The sequence below is a fragment of the Rhinoderma darwinii genome, chromosome 12 (genome assembly GCF_050947455.1).
Source record: "Rhinoderma darwinii isolate aRhiDar2 chromosome 12, aRhiDar2.hap1, whole genome shotgun sequence".
Lineage (NCBI taxonomy): Eukaryota > Metazoa > Chordata > Amphibia > Anura > Rhinodermatidae > Rhinoderma > Rhinoderma darwinii.
This window is the reverse complement of record NC_134698.1, coordinates 20,387,081-20,402,081: the sequence shown is the minus strand read 5'-3', so window position 1 is coordinate 20,402,081 and position 15,001 is coordinate 20,387,081.

Sequence of the window (15,001 nt, the reverse complement as noted above, 5' to 3'; positions counted from 1 at the left end):
CGATCCAATGATCGCTGGTTCAAGCCCTCTAGGGGGACTAATAAGAAAAAAAAACAGTTAAAGTTTTTCTTAATGTTCCAAAAAAAAAAATGTTTAAAGTTCAAACACCCCTTTTTCCCATTTTTTCCATAAAGCAATGTTAAAAAAAAAATTAACGTTAACATAACTAGTGTCGCCGCGTCCATAAAAGTCTGAACTATCATAATATAGCGTTATTTAACTCGCTTGGTGAAAGCTGTAAAAAAAAAATATATATATATATATATATATAAAATGTAAAAAGCAAATTGCTGGTTCGTGGCTTAGCGCGCAGCGAGAGCGGTCGCATGTTCTAGGAGCTCCGCAGTGAACCCGCGCCAATGTTATCCTGCAGACATCCTGAGGCTTCCTAAGGCTTTAAAAATACCGTCCAAACGATCTAGACGGTCGAGGGTGACTACTGGAGCCAGTATGAGCCCCACCAGAGGTTTGTCGGCCGCGGAGAAGCTGCAAGGCTTTGCACGGGGTGAGGGGCAAGATGGCGGCCGCCCTCCTCAGCCTCAGCGTTCTAAAGGAGGAGAAGCATTCTAAATTGCAATGACCGGGACACGATTTTACGCCTGACACGCAGGCTACCGGAAATTACTTATAATGGGGCAAAAGTCTCTATATTCCCTGACCTCGGCTGACTTGCAAAAGAGACGTGCGACATTTCTTGCTGTTAAGAGGCGCCTGAGAGATCTGGGTATTCCATACTCCATGTCATATCCAGCTAGGTTGCGAATTGTGGATGGAGAAAGATCCGGTTTTTTTCAACTCCCCGCAGGATGCTGATGAATGGGTGAGAAACAAGCGCCCACCTCGACGGAACTAATTCTGCCTGATAACACAGATGGAGTTTCGTGTAAGGATGACTGATGATGTTGGGCTATTCTGAATCACCGGACTTCCATGACTAATCGTAGGATTTCGGGAACATTACATTCTGATGGTGATCTGGACTGGGTCTGACAGAGATCGGTTAGACCTACTGCCTGGCCAGTGCGACTTTTTGTGTCCTTGGATTTGTGGGGCGCCATACCTGAGGAGGTTGCCGCACGTCCCCTTAATGGCGGAAGCTTAACTAAGTTGCTGTTTGGCGCGGGTATTACCCCCGTATACTTAAATGCCACGTTTTTGGGCACGCTCCGGCAATGTAACATGCATCTACATGCATTGTCGGTATTGTTCTACTATTTACAATCTGTTCTTTTGGGTTCTAGGTTGGAATGTGCCTTGGGTGCGGGCAGTTATGATACCACTCATGTACAAATGTAAACGCATAAGGGATGCACCGAATAATTATCAGCTGCTTCTGAGAAAGGCGGGATTGTTGATGTATTTCAGGCATTGTGGATCTCTCCTACATGTGAGAAGTATATTTTATGATTGTCTTCTTTAACTGTAATGTCGTGAAATGTGAGGGGTATGGGCAGCCCGCAGAAGAGAGTAATATTGTATGGTTATATTCGCAAAGTTAACCCTCATATATTGTGCCTCCAGGAGACGCATTTAACACCTGCTAAAATGAAAACTGTTCTTAGGCCCTGGGTCCAGTGGTCTAGCCACTCATATCACACATTATACTCGAGGGACGTGTTCATTTTGGTACACAAATCTGTGAGATGGGAAGCTATCCATACTAAAACCGATAGTGAGGGCAGATATGTATTTGTGTATGCTCTCATAGAAAATGTTCCTTATGTTTTATTGGGCATGTACATTCCTCCACCAGCATCTTTACAGATTTTGCAAATGGCGGCTACCTTTGCTGCAACATATCCGACCGCTAAAGTGTTGGGCATGGGAGATTTTAACATAGTTGTGAACTCCAGTCTGGATAGGTTTAGTGCTTCTTCTGGGCAGGACCGAGTACCCCCGCCATATCTGTACTGGGTTTTACTGTTTGCTGAGATGGGATGGACAGAACTTTACCGATATAAACACCCAACAACTAAAGTGTATTCCTCCCTAGGCAGAAACTCCCTATCCTGCATAGACTATATGTTTGGAAATTCTCTCATTGTACCTTTGGTTGAATCTGTCACTTATATATCTAGAGCGGCGTCTGATCATTCTCCTATGGTGACCAGCTTTAGTCTCCCTGGCCCCTCCTTACCTAGGAGCTGGAAAATACACCCCTTTTGGTTGACCCTGACAGGCCCTCAGGATAGGATCCCTGATTAACTTGACTTGGATATGTAGAGTCGAGTGATCAGTAATTATTCCTTACCCCCTTAAGAATAATAACACATGACACCAAGGTTGGATTTTAATGGCCACAGCAGCCGTTTATTATAAATTTTATAAAATTAGAAATTTTGTAACCAAACCTTAAATAACCTAGAATTCCCCAACATTGGAATTCTTCCAGAATAAACATACCAAACCCTTAACCCCTTCCCGACATCCGCCGTATATATACGGCGCTGTCGGGAGGTGCTTCCCGCAAAGCGCCGTATATATACGGCGCAGTGATGGTGCGGGCTCAGGAGCAGAGCCGGCACCATCACCGCGGGGTGACAGCTGTATTATACAGCTGGCACCCTCCTGTAACTGCCAGGACCGGAGCTATTCTCCGATCCGGCAGATTAACCCCTCAGATGCTGCGCTTCACCCGATCGGCAACCCAGTGATGCAATCGCTGGGTTGCTGTGGCAATCGGACGCCAGAAAATGGCGTCCGAGTCTGCCTTGTACGGGAGCCGATGAGGACCCGCCTGCGGCGTGTCCTCATAGGCTTGCTGTCAGTGAATAACTGACAGCGCTAATACACTGCACTACGTATGTAGTGAAGTGTATTAGAGTAGCGATCGGGGCATCAGGCCCTCATGTCCCCTAGTGGGACAAGTAAAAAAAGTAAAAAAAAGTTAATAAAAATGTGGTAAAACAATAAAAACACACACATTTCAAATAAAAATAAAGCTAAACTGACTTTTTTCCCATAGTAAGTCTTTTATTATGGGAAAAACAGTAAAAATGTAAAAAACTATACATAATTGGTATCGCCGCGTCCGTAACGACCCAAACTACAAAACTATTATGTAATTTATCCCGCACGGTGAACGCCGTAAAATAAAACCATGAAAAACAACATTTACTCCAAAATAGTACTAATAAAAACGGCAATCCGTCCCGCAAAAAATAATCCCTGACACCGCTTTGTGCACGCAAAAATAATAAAGTTATGGGTCTTAGAATGTCGACACAGAAAACAAATGATTTTATAAAAAAAGTGATTTTATTGTGCAAAAGCCGCAATACATAAAAAAAACTATATAAATTTGGTATCGCCGTAATCGTATCGACCCGCAGAATAAAGCTAACATGTAATTTAGGGCACACTGTGGATGCCGATAAAAAAAACAATAAAAAACTATTCCAGAATTGCTTGTTTTTGGTAATTTCCTTTACCAAAAAATGAAATAAAAAGTGATCAAAAAGTCGTATGTGTTCTAAAATGATACCAATAAAATCTACAGCCCGTCTCGCAAAAAACAAGCCCGCACACCGCTCAATCAACTGAAAAACAAAAAAGTTACGGCACTAGTAATGCGGTGATGAAATAACATCTCAATGCCCAGGCCGGAGGGGAACATTCCTGCAGTTTCAGGGCCCCAGGATTTAGGAACTAGGAAAGGGAAGGGACATAGCACATCCGCTGGAAGCGAGGGCGCCCATATTATACCAGCGCAAAACTTTCCCAGTAATATTTCCCAAACTACGAAGGAGAAAAAGTCCCCAAAAGGTGCAGTGTAAAGAGTGTTACAAAAGGGGGATAAGAAAGAAAACCGTTTATCAGTGTGACACTGACCTGTGCATAACGGATCGCTTCACATCGTAACACACATCTATGGATAATTGTATTATTTACCCCATTATTATACCCTCTTATTATATACCCTGATGTTCTCCGCACAGATTACATATACCCTGATATACTCCGCACAGATTACATATACCCTGATGAACTCCGCACAGATTACATATACCCTGATGTACTCCGCACAGATTACATATACCCTGATGTACTCCGCACAGATTACATATACCCTGATGTACTCCGCACAGATTACATATACCCTGATGTACCCCGCACAGATTACATATACCCTGATGTACCCCGCACAGATAACATGTACCCTGATGTACCCCGCACAGATTACATATACCCTGATGTACCCCGCACAGATTACATATACCCTGATGTACTCCGCACAGATTACATATACCCTGATGTTCTCCGCACAGATTACATATACCCTGATATACTCCGCACAGATTACATATACCCTGATGAACTCCGCACAGATTACATATACCCTGATGTACTCCGCACAGATTACATATACCCTGATGTACTCCGCACAGATTACATATACCCTGATGTACTCCGCACAGATTACATATACCCTGATGTACTCCGCACAGATTACATATACCCTGATGTACTCCGCACAGATTACATATACCCTGATGTACTCCGCACAGATTACATATACCCTGATGTACTCCGCACAGATTACATATACCCTGATGTACTCCGCACAGATTACATATACCCTGATATACTCCGCACAGATTACATATGCCACCACATTATAAACGGAAATACCAGCAAAACCCCAAACAGAACTATTACCAAGCAAAATCCATGCTCAAAATGGCGGTCTTTCCCTTCTTAGCCCTACAGCGTGCCCAAACAGCAATTTATGGCCACAAGTAAGGCATTACCATACCCGGGAGAACCTGCTTAACAATTTATGGGGTAAGATTCTCTAGGGACACAACATCTTGTGCGGTGAATGGGCAGATCAGTGGAGAAATTGCAATTTTCACTTTGCACAATCCACTGCGTATTCATTTCTGAAAAACACCTGTGGAGTCTAAATTCTCACTACACCCCTTCATAAATGCCTTTAGGGGTGTAGTTTCTAAAACGGGGTCACTTTTGTTTGGTACATCAGTGGTTTTGCAAATGCAACATGGCGTCCGCAAACCATTCCAGCAAAATCTACGCTCCAAAAGATAAATACCGCTCCTTTTCTTCTGAATGCTTCCATATACGTAAACAGCCGATTATAACCACATATGGGGCGTTACTGTACTCGGGAGAAATTTCTTTACAAATGTTGGGGTGCTTTTTCTTCTCTATTCCTTGCAAAAATGAAAAATGTGTATCTAAAACGACATCTTGTTGGAAAAATTTTTTTTTCTCATTTTCATGGCTTAATTCTAATTAATTCAGCAAAAAACCTTTGGGATCAAAATTTTCACTATACCCCTAGATGATTCCTCAGGGGGTGCAGTTTCCCAAATTGAGTCACTTTTGGGGTGTTTCCACTGTACTAGTACTACAGGGGCTCAGCAAATATGACATGACACCCAGAAACCATTCCAAAATCCAAATGGTGCTCCTTCAATTCTGAGCCCTACCGTGTGTCCAAACAGATGTTTGTGACCACATGTGGGGTATTGTTTTACTCGGGAGAAGTTGCTTTACAAATGTTGCAGTGCTTTTTCTCCTTCAGTCCTTGTGGAAATGAAAAAAAAATACCTAAACCTACATTTTCTTTGAAAAAATGTAGATTTTCATTTTTACGGCCTACTTACAATAAGTTCTGTAAAAAAACTGGCTGGTCAAAATGCTTGCTACACCCCTAGATAATTTCCTCAAGGGGTATAGTTTCCAAAATGGGGTCACTTGTTGGGGGTTTCCACTGTTTTGTCCCCTCAGGGGCTTTGTAAATGTGACATGGCCTCCGCAAACCATTCCTGCTAAATTTGAGCTCCAAGAGCCAAATGGCGCACTTTCCATTCTAAGCCCTGCCGTGTGCCCAAACAATCGTTTATTACCACATGTGGGGTATTGTTTTACTCGGGAGAAATTGCTCTACAAATGTTGTGGTGCTTTTTCTACTTTAGTTCTTTTGGAAATGAAAAAAAATTAGCTAAACCTACATTTTATTTGAAAAAATGTAGATTTTCATTTTCATGGCCTAGTTCCAAAAATTTTTGCAAAAAAACTGGCCGGTCAAAATGCTTGCTACACCCCTAGATAAATTCCTCGAGGGGTGTAGTTTCCAAAATGGAGTCACTTTTGGGGGGTTTCCACTGTTTTAGTTCCACTAGACCTGTTCAAAGCGGATATGGTGCCTAAAATATATTCTAATAAAAAGGAGGCCCAAAATCCACTAGGTGTTCCTTTGCTTCGGAGGCCGGTGCTTCAGTCCATTAGCGCCCTAGGGCCATATGTGGGATATTTCCTAAAACTGCAGAACCTGGGCAATAAATATTGAGTTGCATTTCTTGGGTAAAACATTCCGTGGTACAAAAAAAATGGATTCAAAATGAATTTCTGGAAAAAAATAATGAACTTTGTAAATTTCACCTCTACTTTGCCTTAATTCCTGCGCAACGTCTAAAGGGTTAAGAAACTTTCTAAATGCTGTTTTGAATACTTTGATGGGTGCAGATTTTAAAATGGGGTGACTTATTGAGGGTTTCTAATATCTAAGGACCTTAAAGCCACTTCACAACTAAACTGGCCCCTGTAAAAATAGCATTTTGAAATTTTCTTGAAAATGTGAGAAATTGCTGCTAAAGTTCTAAGCCTTGTAACGTCCTAGAAAAATAAAATGATGATCAAAATACGATGCCAATCTAAAGTAGACATATGGGGGATGTTAGTTAGCAACATTTTTGTGTGGTATAACTGCCTGTCTTACAAGCAGATACATTTAAATTGAGAAAAATGCTAATTTTTGCAATTTTTCGCTACATTTTGGTGTTTTTCACAATTAAATACTGAATGTATCGGGCAAATTTTGCCAGTAACATAAAGTCCAATGTGTCACGAGAAAACAATCTCAGAATCGCTTGGATAGGTAAAAGCATTCCGGAGTTATTACCACATAAAGTGAAACATGTCAGATTTGAAAAATGAGGCTCTGTCAGGAAGGTCAAAAGTGGCCAAAGAGGGAAGGGGTTAACAGGGTCAATATAAATAACACCCATAACATGACCAGGGGAAGCCCTTGAGGTTACCACAACTTAGAAAAGATAGCCATCTGCCACCACCACTTGTTTTTACCTCCAGCCGTAACCCGGCTCGAAGGCACCGCTCACTTCTTGCAGATGGCTTTGCCCATAAAGCACTTCAAAGGGGTAACACCCTAAGAAGCCTTCATATTTTGGGGGACGCATACCCCTGATGCGACCCCCCCACCAGTTTTACTGACCAACCTCAAGGACTCCCACCGCCACTGCGACATGGACCTTGACCACCTCAAGCCCATGAGCTCCTCCACACCAACACCCCTCTTTCAATCCCGTCTGCTAGGGCCAAACTCCACAAATCCATCCCCACCTCATTCAAATGCACCCCATCCTGTCTCCAATAACAACCTACACCCGCTTCCAGGTCCCTGTGCCTGACCACCACACCTCGATTTTTTGCCACAAATGTCGACACCGCCCTATTCACTTTTATTCTGGCCTGATTGAGCCTCTCCATGGATCGGGCAAAGCGCCATGTCTTTCTGGGCACAATATCTGACCAGACTATAATCAGGCCCGGGTGTAACGCCCATAAACACAATAAATCGTGCTTAATATCCCTCACCAAATCACGAAAAGGGCGCACACTCAAGTCATTCCCCCCAACATGTAAAACTAAAATCTCGGGAACCCGGTCTAGCTGCGTATACACCTGAAACTCTGGTAACACCCTGGACCAAACCATTCCCCGGAAACCAAGCCAATGCAGGACAGCATCCTCCCGCGGAATTCTCAGTTGTCGACCATCCGGGCGAACTTCCGCCCTTAGTGCGCCCCAATACACAAAGGAGTGCCCCAAGATCCAAACCAGCAAAGGACGCGAACCTGCGAAAGAAAGAAAACACACACATCTTACAAATCCCATTCGCACTCTATCTTCCACAGGCACAACATACCCCCTAGCAACCTTTTAACAGTCTGACAGCAAATGAGGCCGAACATAAGTGCGGAAACGGTTAGACTCCCATCTCCCAATACGCCTAACCCCTGACTCATCCAAACCCCATCGCACCGCTTCAGTTGCTGCACCAATTCTAAACGAATGGGAAGAATACTCAGCTGACTTCAACCCAATTGCCAGCAAACAGCGCTTAAACACTGCCCCAAATTGGAACCTGGATAAAAAGGACCTGTCTTCATGCCGCAATAACGGAACCCCCGTTGCCCCCACCTGTACCCCAAAAGGAGACATACACTGTACCGGACACACCGCCGAACGCCCGATAGCAAACAACACAATCCGCGTCCCCTTACCCACCGTGTCAGTTTTTGACCTGCGCATCAGCAAACAACTCCACATCCTCTGGACTTATTCCCCCGCACGCAACCCACTCTGCGACACCAATTCACCCACTCTAAAAGCCCAAAAAAAGGCTAACGAAAAAAACAAGCGAAACAATCGGACTTCAAAGGCCGAACTACAAACCACCTCCACCGCCGTACACAACAAGCAAAGAATCCGGTAAGAAACTGGCCGCCGCCGATCTACCGACTCTCTCCCCCTGCGAATACCTTTTAATTCTTGAATCGCCAAAAATTCCTTGGTCACGTCTATTTCGCCATGCAATTTCAAACGAAACGCCACAGCGGACACAAACGTATTCACTTTTGCTACAGACACACCTGACTCATACACATCCCCCAACCAATACAAAAAGGCCACCAGCCTGTCCCGGTCTGACCGGACGTCGCCCAAACCTCTCAACCAAAGCTCCCATTGAGCCCAGCCAGCCCTATATGCTGCCCACGTAGAACTTGCCAATGATCGCTCAATCAATGCCCCTGCCGCAGAGAAACCAACTCCCAAAGATGATCCGGGCACAGCATGCCAATCTGCTCCGCTCCCGGCGCCAGCTGACGAAAACGATCCCACTGTGAGCGAGAAAGCGCATCAGCAACACAATTGTCAACCCCCGGCACATGCACCGCCACCACCCAAGCATTTAACGACAAACAAACCAGCACCAAATGCCGCAACAGTTGAACCACCGGAGGAGACGACGCCGAGATGTTATTGATAGCCAACACCACCCCCAGATTATCGCAGTGAAAATGAATCTTCTTGTCCCTGAGCCTATCCCCCCAAATGGTCACAGCGACCACGATAGGAAATAGCTCGAGCAGGGCCAGGTTTTTTGTCAGACCGTTTTCCACCCAGCTAACCGGCCACCCCCCAGCACACCACTGGCCACCACAATAGGCCCCAAAACCGCCCCCTCCAGCCGCATCTGTAAACAAGTCCAGATCCACGGAATCGAAAGCTCCAGCCATCCACAGGGACCGCCCGTTGTACTGTCCCAAAAACCGATGTCACACTTCCAAGTCGGCCCGCTGCTCCCCTCTCAATCTTACAAAGTGATGCGGTGCCACCACATCAGCAGTCGCCGCCGCCAAACGCCTACTAAACACTCTCCCCATAGGCATGATCTGACACTCAAAGTTTAACTTCCCTAACAATGACTGCAGACTGCGTAATGTGACCTTTTTAAGCCGAGACAACGCCTGAACCTCCAAACGAAGGGCCACCAACTTATCCTCCGGAAGCCTGCATTCCATTAAAACCGAGTCGATTTCAATGCCTAAAAAACGAATAACCGTAACATGCCCCTCTGTTTTGTCAGGAGCCAGCGGGACTCCAAAATCCCTCATGACTCCCTGCAACGCAAACAAAATATTGGCGCACACCGCCGATCTGCCCAGGCCAACACACAAAAAAATCATCAAGGTAGCGAATAACTGAATTCACACCTGCGACGTCCCGAGTTCTCATTCCAAAAATGAACTAAATGCCTTAAAATAGGCGCAAGACATGGAACAACCCATCGGCAAACAATGATCCACAAAAAATTCCCCTCCCAAAAACAACCCAACAACCGTTGACTCTTGGGATGAACCGGCAGTAACCGAAAAGCCGCCTCAATATCAGTTTTTGACAACAAGGCACCTGCACCCGCTTCGCGAACCAACGCCACTGCCATATCAAACGACGCGTACACCACCGAACACAACACCGGATCAATACCATCATTAACCGATGCACCCCGGGGAAAAGAAAGATGATGTATCAACCGAAACTTGTTCGGCTCACGCTTAGGCACCACACCCAACGGGGAAACAACAAGATCCGACACAGGTGGTTCCACAAAAGGCCCTGCCATGCGACCCAAAACCACATCTTTACGAAGTTTTTCAGTCACCACCCCGGCGTGCTGATAAGTGGACCGGAGATTCCGACGAGTCACTGGAATGTCATAAGGAGGAGAAGGAATTACAAAGCCCATGAAAAACCCATCCGCAATCAATTGCGCCCCAGCCCTATCCGGATATCTACTTAGAAAGGGGGCCATCCTTTCCAGCTTCACCGGCGTCACCCCCTGACCAGCTGAACCCCCTGGTCCACCTCCCTTCTTGCCTTTTCGCAAACACTTCGACGCGCCATGAGATGACCCGCTGCAATGGGAACACACGTGCTTGAACTTGCACGCTGCCCCAAATTTACACTGGCCGTCGTTAAACTGCCAGCAGAAACCGAGTTTTGAACCGGAACCTTGACCGGACTAACCGACCTGCCCTACAGACCCTCCGCTCCCTGGAAAGGACTGTCCCGGCTTAACCGGAGCAGTCACTCTCAACCACAATGCAATATTTTTCTGATCCCATCTAATGCTGGGCCGCACCGCCTTCCGCTGCCGAAATTGCTCATCATAACGCAGCCAAGCCATACCGCCATACGCACGATGCGCCTCACCGATAGCATCCATATAACAAAAAATCGCGGAACAATTTTCCGGCGCCTTTTCCCCAACACTAGCCAAGATCGCGAAGGCCTGCAGCCAATTCACAAATGTTTGCGGAATGAGCCGATAACGCAGACGTTCCTCCTCTTCCTTCCTACTCTCATCCCTCTTCCCTTTATCCAAATTAAATTTTGCCAATGGAAGGAGAGAAAATATCTCCACATACTCGTCCTTCCAAATGCGCTCCTGAACTTCCTGTTTCAAATGCGCCCTCAACGGGCCCTCAAAACAGACATAAACCTCACCTCTTGCTCTATCATCACCCTGTCACCCTCTTGAGCCCCATCTGTCTGCACCGACACAGCCACCGCCCCCGCACTTGCACCCTATATTGAGGCTGCCCTACCAACGGCGGCGCCGTCCAAACCGCAACCGGGGACACCCCCGCCGATACCGGGGCCTGCGAGCTATCTAATCTGTTGACCAGCTCGCGCAATCATCCCACTAAGTCATCAAGACCGCTACCACCTCCTCCGGAAGACCCGTCAACAGCCGTAGAACCCGCCGCATCCCCCGCACCCCCCAACATGCGCGTATTAGGAGAAGAGAAAGAAGAAAAACACCCACCTGGCTGCTCAGGCGCTGTGATCCCGCCAGCCGGACGAACTTGAACACGCCGATGCTCAACATCGTCTCCTTCTTCTAAGTCACCCGCCGTCTGCGAGCGCTGCCCGCACCCACAATGCAAGCACGGAGATCCCTGACCAGACTGTCCCGAAGGGCCGGCCTCCATACTAGCCCTGATGCTGATAGGGCCAGCCGCCTGCTGCCCGTTATGCGGTATCCAGAGCTCAGACCGCACTCCACGGCCCACCGGACTCTCCATTCTTCCGGACTCAGACCTCGAAGCAGCCAGCCCCCTGATTGGCACCTCACCAGGCGGGGCTGCCGACATCCCCGCATCTTGCACCACACCAGATGGAGGGAGGGTATTTGGGAAGCCAGGAGCCAACCCCCCCCCTAGCCGCCAAGCACCCCCGCGGCTGGGGATTTCTGCGAGGCCGGGACCACCGAGGGGATGCAGCTCTCCCTGGAGACCGGCCTGCAGCGACCCTGAAGGGGCTTCCCCTGCGGCGCCGTACCCACGGGATTTTGTCAGGGCTAAGTCTCCCTGGGGGTCTGGCACGCCGTGACCTGCGAGCAGGCACGACCTCAGGTGAACAGACATCGGGCATGATCCCTCCACTAGCCAGAGGGCTGAGCAGCAGAGGGCTGCCTAAATTTAAGTCCAGCACTACAGGGGACGACAGGGAAGAAGCCGCCACACCCCCCTCCCTGGACACCGCGCGATGAGAGCGCCGGGGCCCAGCTGCCTAGGTCACAGTCAGCCCCACAAGTCTCGTCACCTGCTCCTCGAACCATCCGACATCCTGCTGATCAGCTGCCGCCCGGAGCCGCTCCACAAGCTCACTGAAAGATGCCATCTCCAACGAGCAGGTAAGTAAATATAACACTACAACGCTGCTGCTGCTCCTTCTGTTGCTGTGTTACCTCCCGCTGTCTCCCACCCCTGAGACTCCCACCCCCTCCCTCCTCCCTTCCAAACCACTCCCCTTCACTCCCTGCTACTCAACCTTAACCTCTTCCTCACCTGTTCCCTCCTATCCTGTCATGGCGGCCTCCCCTTATTCCCTGCAGTCGGCAGTGCGGCCGCTCCTGGAGGTATTTAATATAGAAAATAGCACATTTGAAAATTCCAGCATTGCATGGGATACTCTGAAGGCCTATCTTAGAGGGTGTCTCCGGTCCACTATTTCCTATTTAAAAAAGGACTCTTCCAGAATTGAGTCAGAGTTGGAGAAGCAATGCGCAGCTCTAGAGGGTAAATACACTGCTGATCCCACTGACATAAATAAAGATTTATGGCTGCAAATGGGGCGGAAATACCTATTACTGCTACAGGAAAAGGCAAATAGGAAGATATTTTTGCGAAGCAATCGTATTTTGAGTTGGGTAACCAGTCCAGCAAACTCTTGGCCCACTTAATCCATCAAAACTCTAAAAGCCCGGCTATTCTCAAAATTCACAGTAGCTCTGGGGATTGTTTGATGGACTCCCAAGGAATAGCCGAGGCATTTGTGCAGTTTTACAGGGAGCTATATACCTTTCAATCCAGTTATGATATGTCTGAGTTTCAGTACTATATGGATGGTATTTCGTTCCCAACACTGAGTGTAGAAGGTAGAGCAGCCCTGGAAGCTGATGTGACTGAGGAGAAGATACGGGAATCCTTGAAAGGTATGTCAAAATGGAAAGCATCGGGTATAGAGCAGGGGTCTCAAGCACGCGGCCCGCGGCCCCTGGGGCTGTCATCTGCGGCCCGCGGGACACAGAGCCGCTAGTATCGGCTCTGCTCCGAGACTCTGGAATTCCCTGACTTCGCTGTCCACATATGAACAGCGATGTCTGGGGCTTCCCCAGAGCCGGAGTCCCCGGCAGAGCGCTAGTACAGGCTCTGCTCCGGGACTCTGTGGAATTCCCTGACATCGCTGCCCATATATGGACAGTGTGTCAGGGTCTTGCCAAGAGCGGAGCAGAGCACTGGTGTCGGCTCTGTTCCTGGACTCTGTGGAATTCCCTGACATCGCTGTCCACATATGAACAGCTATGTCTGGGGCTTCCCCAGAGCCGGAGTCCCGAGCAGAGCGCTGGTGTCGGCTCTGCTCCGGGACTCTATGGAATTCCCTGACATCGCTCTCCACATATGAACAGCGATGTCTGGGGCTTCCCCAGAGCCGGAGTCCCGGGCAGAGCGCTAGTACAGGCTCTGCTCCGGGACTCTGTGGAATTCCCTGACGTCGCTGCCCATATATGGACAGTGTGTCAGGGTCTTCCCCAGAGCGGAGTCCCGGGCAGAGCGCTATTATCGGCTCTGCTCCGGGACTCTGGGGGAGCCTCTGACATCGCTGTCCATACATCGACAATGATGTCAGGGGCTTCCCCAGAGCAGAAGTCCCAGTGATGTCAGGAGCACAGCTGGAGTCCCAGGAAGAGCCTACAAGCGCTCTGCCTGGGACTCCAGGTCTGGGGTTGCCCCTGACATCTCTGTCCATATATGGACAGTGATGTCAGGAGCAGAGCTGGAATCCCAGGCAGAGTGCCAGAAGCGGCTCTGCTCCGGGACTCCAGCTCTGGGCAAGCCCCTGACATCACTGGGGCAGCCTCTACAGAAGGCACTGGGGCAGCCTCTACAGAGGGCACTGGGGCAGCCTCTACAGAGGGCACTGGGTCAGCCTCTACAGAGGGCACTGGGTCAGCCTCTACAGAGGGCACTGGGGCAGCCTCTACAGAGGGCACTGGGGCAGCCTCTACAGAGGGCACTGGGGCAGCCTCTACAGAGGGCACTGGGACAGCCTCTACAGAGAGCACTGGGGCAGCCTCTACAGAGGGCACTGGGGCAGCCTCTACAGAGGGCACTGGGGCAGCCTCTACCGAGGGCACTGTGGCAGCCTCTACAGAGGGCACTGTGGCATTATCTACAAGTGGGTGTGTGGCAGTATCTGAAGAGGACACTGGCATTATCTAGGGGTGTGTTGCATTATCTACAGAGGGCACTGTGGCCTTATCTACAGAGGGCACTGTGGCCTTATCTACAGAGGGCACTGTGGCCTTATCTACAGAGGGCACTGTGGCCTTATCTACAGAGGGCACTGTGGCCTTATCTACAGAGGGCACTGTGGCCTTATCTACAGAGGGCACTGTGGCATTATCCACAGAGGGCACTGCGGCAGCATCCACAGAGGGCACTGCGGCAGCATCCACAGAGGGCACTGCGGCAGCATCCAAAGGTATGTCAAAGGGGAAAGCATCGGGTCCTGATGGGAACCCTATAGAGGTATACCACAAATACTCAGACCATCTCATTCCCTCACTATGCGCTATGTTTTCTTATGCCCTTGGTGTGGGGCAATTACCAGATAGCATGCATGATGCCACTATTATTGTCCTGTTAAAACCCGATAAAGACCCTATGGAATGTGGCTCCTATCGTCCGATATCGTTATTAAAAAATGACTACAAACTACTTACTAAAATTCTGGCAAACAGACTTAATAAAGTCATTTCCCAAGTTATTCATGATGACCAGTCCGGCTTTATGCCAGGGAAGTCTACCTCCGATAACATCCG